Genomic DNA, 8,875 nt, shown 5'->3' with positions numbered 1-8,875 from the left:
GAGGGGTGCTGGACAGTGCTCCGACTGGGGACTCCGTCGTTCTACTGGGAGACTTCAATGCACACGTGGGCAGCGACAGTGACACCTGGAGGGGCGTGATTGGGAGGAACGGCCCCCCTGATCTGAACCCAAACGGTGTTCAGTTATTGGACTTCTGTGCTAGTTACAGTTTGTCCATAACAAACACCATGTTCAAGCATAAGGGTGTCCATCAGTACACGTGGCACCAGGACACCCTAGGCCGTAGGTCGATGATCGACTTTGTGGTCGTTTCATCTGACCTGCGGCCGTATGTCTTGGACACTCGAGTAAAGAGAGGGGCGGAGCTGTCAACTGATCGCCACCTGGTGGTGAGTTGGATCCGATGGCGGGGGAGGAAGCTGGACAGACTCGGCAGACCCAAGCGTACTGTGAGGGTCTGCTGGGAACGTTTGGCCGAGCCTCCTGTCAGAGAGATCTTCAACTCCCACCTCCGGCGGAGCTTTGACCAGATCCCGAGGGAGGCCGGAGATATTGAGTCCGAGTGGACCATGTTCTCCACCTCCATTGTCGAAGCGGCCGCTTGGAGCTGTGGCAGTAAGGTCTCCGGTGCCTGTCGAGGCGGCAATCCCCGAACCCGGTGGTGGAAACCGGAAGTAAGGGATGCCGTCAAGCTGAAGAAGGAGTCCTACCTGGCCTGGTTGGCTTGTGGGAGTCCTGAGGCAGCTGACGGGTACCGGCAGGCCAAGCGAACTGCAGCCCGGGTGGTTATCGAGGCAAAAACTCGGGCCTGGGAGGAGTTCGGTGAGGCCATGGAGAAGGACTATCGGCTGGCCTCGAAGAGATTCTGGCAAACCGTCCGGCGCCTCAGGAGGGGAAAGCAGTGCCCCACCAATGCTGTTTACAGTAGAGGTGGGGAGCTGTTGACCTCAACTGGGGATGTCATTGGACGGTGGAAGGAATACTTCGAGGATCTCCTCAATCCCGCCGTCATGTCTTCCATTGAGGAAGTAGAGGCTGAGGGCTCAGAGGCGGACTCGTCCATCACCCAAGCTGAAGTCACCGAGGTAGTAAAGAAACTCCTCGGTGGCAGGGCACCGGGGGTGGATGAGATCCGCCCTGAGTACCTCAAGTCTCTGGATGTTGTGGGGCTGTCTTGGCTGACACGCCTCTGCAGCATCGCGTGGCGGTCGGGGACAGTGCCTCTGGAATGGCAGACCGGGGTGGTGGTCCCTCTTTTTAAGAAAGGGGACCGGAGGGTGTGTTCCAACTATAGGGGGATCACACTTTTCAGCCTACCTGGGAAAGTCTATGCCAGGGTACTGGAGAGGAGAATACGGCCGATAGTAGAACCTCGGATTCAGGAGGAACAATGTGGTTTTCGTCCAGGCCGTGGAACACTGGACCAGCTCTATACCCTCTACAGGGTGCTGGAGGGTTCATGGGAGTTTGCCCAACCAGTCCATATGTGCTTTGTGGATTTGGAAAAGGCATTCGACTGTGTCCCTCGCGGCGGCCTGTGGAGGGTGCTCCGGGAGTATGGGGTCGGGGGCCCTTTACTAAGGGCTGTCCGGTCCCTGTATGACCGAAGCAGGAGCTTGGTTCGCATTGCCGGTTGTAAGTCAGACTTGTTCCCGGTGCATGTTGGACTCCGGCAGGGCTGCCCTTTGTCACCGGTTCTGTTCATAATTTTTATGGACAGAATTTCTAGGCGCAGCCAGGGGTCGGAGGGTGTCCGGTTTGGTGACGACACGATTTCGTCTTTGCTCTTAGCAGATGATGTTGTCGTGTTGGCTTCATCAGACCAGGACCTTCAGCATGCACTGGGACGGTTTGCAGCCGAGTGTGAAGCGGCTGGGATGAGAATCAGCACCTCCAAATCCGAGGCCATGGTCCTCAGTCGGAAAAGGGTGGCTTGCCCACTTCAGGTTGGTGGGGAGTTCCTACCGCAAGTGGAGGAGTTTAAGTATCTTGGGGTTTTGTTCACGAGTTAGGGAAGGGTGGAACGGGAGATTGACAGACGGATCGGTGCAGCTTCTGCAGTAATGCGGTCGATGTACCGGTCTGTCGTGGTGAAGAAGGAGCTGAGCCGCAAGGCGAAACTTTCGATTTACCGGTCAATCTACGTTCCTACCCTCACCTATGGTCATGAGCTCTGGGTCATGACCGAAAGGACAAGATCCCGGATACAGGCGGCCGAAATGTGCTTCCTTCGCAGGGTGGCTGGGCGATCCCTTAGAGATAGGGTGAGAAGATGGATGGATGGATATAATATAATATAATATAATATAATATAATATAATATAATATAATATAATATAATATAATATATTCCTGCAATGAGTAAACCTTTTGATACTCTCCTACAGGTGGGTAGAAAGCAGGGCCAGCGCTAGCTATAGGCAGAGTAGGCAATTGCATAGGGCCTTAGGCTTGGATGGGGGTCTCCATAATGTAACAAACCTATACACTAGTTAACCAATAAAGATGGGCAGCTTAAGACACAGTTTTAAGCACAGCCACACTGCACTGATGCTTTTTTTTTTTTTTACACTTTCTATCAATATTTTCCTTTAACATTAGCTGCTCTTTTATATAAAATCCCATATATTTTTCCTCTGGACTCTTCTATTCACTTTTTTTATTAAAATGTATTTAATGAAAAACTTTTTTTTCCAATTTTCTATAAATGTTAATCTAGGAACTGTATGTTTTGTAACTTTGGAAACATCCATACCTATTTTGCATAGAATAGTGAAGTCATCACTGGTCATTGTATTTTCCCAAACATTCCATTCACATATCTTACATGCCTGTTCCATTCCTTTATTTACTAATGTTAAATCTGTAGCTGGTTTACTTTCATTTTCATATCTCCATGATATATGTCTATAGATAACAAGAAGAAGAAGAACAACAACAAGAACAACATCTACAACAAATATGTTTATTATCAAGAATTTATTGTGTAAGGTAAAATGATCCCATTATCTCAACGGTATATAGTGAGATTAGTGGAATGGAGATTTACTGGAGATAAAAAATCTTGTGCAGTATTGTTGGTGACAATGATGCATCCTCAGTGAGTCCTTATTGCTTAATTATTGGTTGTTGTTTTTTTAATCTTATGTTGTTGAGTTTTTTTTAAATATAAATACATTTTACTAAGATATTTTACAGTTACAAAGATCTAACACTTAAAACTTAACACAATAGCGATACTGTATGTATGTATGTATGTATGTATGTATGTATGTATGTACTGTGTATATATATATATATATATATATATATATATATATATATATATATATATATATATATATATATATATATATATATATATATATATATACACACCTGCTCATTCAAAGAGTTTTCTTTATTTTCATGACTATGGAAATTGTAGAGTCACACTGAAGGCATCAAAACTATGAATTAACACATGTGGAATTATATACATAACAAAAAAGTGAACTGAAAATATGTCATATTGTAGGTTCTTTAAAGTAGGCATCAAGAGAATGCCAAGAGTGTGCAAAGCAGTAATCTAAGCAAAAGGTGGCTACTTTGAAGCATGCATCCCAGTACAAAGATGGTAGAGCAAGTCTCACACCGAACAACCTGACTTTCATTGTCAACCAAAGGATAGCTGGTTTGAGAGGCAATACCACACAGGTTACCTTTGTTTCTGGAAATCTTCATATAGCCTTTATTACCCCAGCCAAGGCCCCAGCTTCAACAATTTTAGAATAAGGTAGAAATTAATGTTGGATTTGAACCATTTGTTCACCAAAAAAAAACACTTAAAATAATCTCATGATATCCACTTAACTTTGAGATGTTAACATTCTAGAAAACTAGGCAACTGCATTTATCATGAAATTATTTTTCTGTTCTTGACCAGCCAGTAATCTGTTCCATTACCAGTGCCGTAGCCAACAACAAGGACAGCATGGTTCAATTGTGAGTTGTTACAGGCAGGGTCATCATAGACACCTAAATCCATTGCAAAGATACACTTTGTAATTGAATGCAAACTGAATCCATTGTTTGAAGAAAATTCTACAGTAAAAAGTTAATGTCAAAGACTCTTTGAAACAAACCTGATGAATACAGTTTGAAGGAATCCAGGCCTACAAATATTGTGACAGAAATGGGTCCAATAGTGGCCACTGCTTCCTGCAGAGCTCCCTCAGATGGGGATGGCTCTTATAGCCAGTGCACTTGGCCCCAACAGTGGCTGGATTAAATCTACAAACCCCATCCTATGGTGGGAAGATCGAAAAGAATTCAGTATTGCTTAAGATCAAACAAAACAAATCAGATTATTTTTTTTATTACAATTTTTTTTAACCAGCAGAAATTTGCAATTTATTTTACACCCTATCGTTGTTGTTAATTTTTCTTTAAAAGAATGCCACCAAGTGTTTTATTTTCTTACATAAACTTATAACAGTTAATAAATAAATAATAAATATAACAGTTGCTGTCTGTTGCTTCACCTGATTCTCATAGGGGTAGGAGTCCTCTGTGTCAAGTCCTCCATTTTCTTGTACATATAAAAATGCTTTCTTCATAAAGCCACCTTGACAGCCATTGTTTCCATATTTTCCAGAGCAGTCTACCAGCTGCTGTTCACTGAGTGACACCAGTTTCCCAGTTTTCCTAAATGTCTGACCCTCCAGCGCTCCTGTCTGAGAGGATAGATATACAGTTGTAAAATAGAAAACAAATGATTGTCTTGTTAAGGCTCGTATACATTTTATGCATGTAATATATTATACAATGCTTTGGGAATGCTTCCACATGACCACACTTTAAATCACGTGTGTAATTTGTCCAAAGAAACGGTGCAACCTCACCGGCGGGGTGACGTCATGACCAGGACGTGCAGTGGAGACGGTGATAGCTACTGTTTGTTCAGGAAGCACTCTGTGTGTGTCTGTTATATACGAAAGGTAAGGTGCGGTTAAAATATATTTATGAATAGATAGCAAGCAATCCTTCTGGCGTGCTGCTTGCTTGGGAGCGGAGCATCCTCAGTCGGCTCTTGAGGAAGCCTTCTGCTTACATTGCCATAGGCTATCATAGGGCACTCTTCGAGGAGGGCACTCCTTGTGGTTCTGGCCCCGCTTTACGTCGCTGCCTCCATGCCATGATCTGCCCCTTTTTTCCCCAGACTTGCACAATGAGGTTACCAGGTCATGGAACAATGCTTATTTGGCCTGCCTCTTCATCCCCAATGTTTCTCTCTACACTAATGTATTAAGGCTGCAGGAATGCGTTTGTAGAACGATGCCCCGGGTTGAAGAGACGCTGGCTGGCTATCTCGCTTGACTGGTCTATGTCTGCCCTAGTCTTTACGGAGAGACACCTTTGGCTCACCCTGACAGGGATAGAGCTGTTCTACTGGACACCCCTGTGGTGCAGACTTGCCTTTTCAGCAAAGCCCTGCCCCAACCCCAGCCCTATTGTGAAATTCGGAGACGGAGTGTCGCCACTCGCACTCCCCCAGAATCTAGGGACCCTGGGAGGTGCTCCAGGCTGTGAATTGGGTTTCCGTGAGCCCCTCTTGTCTGGCCAGGCATGGGTAGTGCCTTCCTCTACCCTGGGTTTGTTCCCAACATGCCCTTGGTCTCCAGGCATTCTATCCTCCTTCTTTTCAGGCCCCCGACCAGGAGAAGCTTAACCGAGTGTGCCCATACGTCCACAGAACTGCATGTGGAGAAAGTTCGACCAGCTGTTTGCTGCAACGGTCCGTATATATATATATATATATATATATATATATATATATATATATATATATATATATATATATATATATATATATATATATATATATATATATATATATATGATTAAGAGCATGGTCATGTGGAAGTGTTGTTGACGCAGCGTCTTGTTCCCTCAGGGAACCAGGGTTACATGCATAAGCTAGAGACCTCCCTATTCCTTCTTACCGTTCTAAAGGCCCAGCAGGAGCCACAGCTAAACTGGTCTTTAATGTCAGTCACATAGCCCTTCTTTCTCCAGTCCACAGTAGTAGGCAAATCAGCTCTTTCTGACTGTTGGACAAATGTATCTGCATTGTGTTTCATGACACTGTTGAGAGATGCCTGGCAGCCCATAAACATGGTCCTGTACTCTTGATTAACCTGTTTGACAAAAGAATGACAGAGGAGATTACTGCAGCTACTTTCACTTTCTTTTTTTTGTCAATTCTAAGGATTGATTGTGTTCTAAGAACTGTGCTGTACAGTTAATGCCTGCAAGTAAAATGGCAAAGTGAAAGTCTGTGTGTGTTTCTTTAAAACTTAGAACATATTTACAGTATATTTATATACTTTACACTGACCAACTATACAAACCACCTGCCTAATATTGTGTAGGTCCCCTTTGTACCACCAGCAGCTCTCATCAAGGCATGGACTACAAAACACATCTAATGGTGTGCGGTGGTATCTGGCACCAAGGGGTTAGAAGCAGATTTATGTCTTTGTTGTTTTAAAGTTGTGACCCCCATAGTCAAGCCATCATAATTTTGCTCTTGTCAAGTCCCTAAAAATATTAACTTCAAGAATTGACTGTTCAGTTGCTGCCTACTATATACCACCCCTTGACAGGTGCCACTGTTATAAAATAATGAATGCTATTCACTTTACCTGGATATATGTATCTGAAGGATATGGTTAGTTACCAGGCCATGCAAATTTTTAATTTAGGCTTACAAATATGCAATAAAATATACCAAAATTTGCAACTTAAAAAAAAAAATAAAAAAAAAAAATCATCAGATCTGCAATTGACGTCATGCCAAGTCTGTAGCTCTCAATGCCTTGGTCAGCGAGGAGGTTGTGTGCCAGAACTAATTGGTGATTTTCCAGCCATGCCATCTTACGTTGACATTCCTCCTCTACAGACGAATAGATCTTACCTATGAGAAGACCACACTACAACTGAAAAAAATTATACATTTAAATTACAGTTTAAAAAGTTGACTGAGAGCAAGTACCACTTACGTTGTTGCTATTTTCAAACAAGCCTAAACATTGCAACCACAAATTCTGTATGGCTGGTATAGGTGTGTTCAACTACTGTAATTTCCGGACTATTAAGCGCACCCAAATATAAGCCGCACCCACTGAATTTTACAAAGATTTTGATTTTGAACATAAATAAGCTGCACCTGTCTATAAGCCGCAGGTGCCCACATTGAAACTAATGAACTTTACACCGGCTTTAACGAAAAACATTAACTGTTACACGGCTTGTATCTAAACAGTAGCCTACCAAGAAAGTCATTGTTCACTGTCTTCCTCCTTCCTTTTGGCATCGTCGTGCGTTTAAAAATCACCACCGGTGAAGCTTTTCTCCCGATGCCGTGCAGCTCAGAACACAGGTGAAGTGCATTTTTTCATGCCCGGTTGTTTTCAGCATGACGAATGATTCGCATTTCCTGTTGACAGTCTGAGTGAGCGGCAGGTCAAACGTCAGAGGAACATCATCCATATTTATGATGTGGTGCGGCCCGATTCAGTGGGAGCACATCTGATTTAATATAAAGAGTTTCAACCCGTTCGGTAATTTCATTGGTCTAATGTTATGGGGCTCAGTTTTTTGGCATGACGTTTGAGAAACCGGGAAAAACCCAGGAAAAATCCATAAATTAGCCGCTTCATTGTTGAAGCCGCGGGGTTCAAAGCGTGGGAAAAAAGTAGCGGCTTATAGTGCGGAAAATACGGTTTATTCAATAAAGGTATGTTTACCCATATCAGCACGTAATTAAATAAAATGGATCTATTCTGAAATAAAATTGTTACATCAACTAAAATGAATGATGTATTAATTAACAGTTACATATAAAATAAATACAGAAACCTGCACAGATCTGCATATATGCATACACATACACACAAACTGTGCCATGTACTTATACCATCAAATTACATAAAGGTTTTTATCCACTTTAACCTACTGTAACAATTGCTATGTCCAAATTTTCACTAATAAATTGTGTACATTTCCTGTAGATACATTTTCTGTGCAGCTTCAATGTTACTATTATATTGTTACTAGTGTAATTATTATAATTACTATGTATAGTAATTATTATTATATCCTAGATTTAGTATAATTGCTAGTAAATAGTAAATACGGTAAGATTAACAAAGAATTGAGATTAGAATTTAGTAGTAACAGATTAAATGCAACATGTGCTTACACTAGAAAATAATACTGACTAAACAGAAATTAAGCCCAGCTTCAATAGGATATTTGCAAGCATTGATAAAAAATTTTATTAATTAAAATATGGTTTAATCTATTTCTTAATTCTTTACACATCATGACTTAAAAGTGTTAAAAAAAATTTTCATTATCAATAAATACAAACTTAATATATTTTATACCCAATATTAAAAAAGAAGATTTCTTACCAAATTTAATTTTCCAGGCTTCAAACTCCACATCTTCTGGAGAGATATTGGTCTGACAAGCCAGAGTAACCAGAGCACTGACAACAAGCAAAACCTTCATTCTGCAAAGACTGGCAAGATATCTGGCCTGTGTTTTATCGAGTAAATAAACATTAAAAACCAGTAGCTTTTTAATTACTTCCCAAACATTACTCCTCCCCTCAACTCTCCCTGTGCCACATGTTTACTGCTTTTACTTTAATGAGAAATTAACACACTGGAAATCTAAACGTGAAACCAATTGTTGGGTTTTTCTAAAAATTGTTCTGTACAGCAAAAACTAAACATTTATAGACTTGCTCCCACTTAGCATACTGTGTGTATAGAAGTGTAGGGGTTATATTTTCCATCTTAGATTGGCTGGAATATAATACACACCTAGAGCACCCCTTATGTATAATATTTAATCATCACAT

The 8,875-nt window shown here is 41.7% G+C and overlaps 1 pseudogene across 1 annotated transcript; it reads right to left on the bottom strand.

The window, feature by feature from the left end:
• Positions 1-3,495: 3,495 nt before the first annotated feature.
• LOC310727755 (cathepsin L-like peptidase) lies at positions 3,496-8,655 on the bottom strand (annotated as a pseudogene). Its single transcript, XR_014538368.1, has 7 exons — positions 8,421-8,655; positions 6,753-6,919; positions 5,946-6,194; positions 4,485-4,676; positions 4,086-4,247; positions 3,875-3,978; positions 3,496-3,717 (listed from the first exon to the last, which is right to left on the bottom strand). The product of XR_014538368.1 is annotated as a cathepsin L-like peptidase (transcript).
• Between the last annotated feature and the right edge of the window lie 220 nt (positions 8,656-8,875).

The sequence above is a fragment of the Silurus aristotelis genome, assembly GCF_946808225.1.
Source record: "Silurus aristotelis genome assembly, chromosome: 6".
Taxonomy (NCBI): Eukaryota; Metazoa; Chordata; class Actinopteri; order Siluriformes; family Siluridae; genus Silurus; species Silurus aristotelis.
The sequence above is the reverse complement of the archived record's forward strand: the minus strand, read 5'-3'. Positions and strand labels throughout refer to the sequence as shown.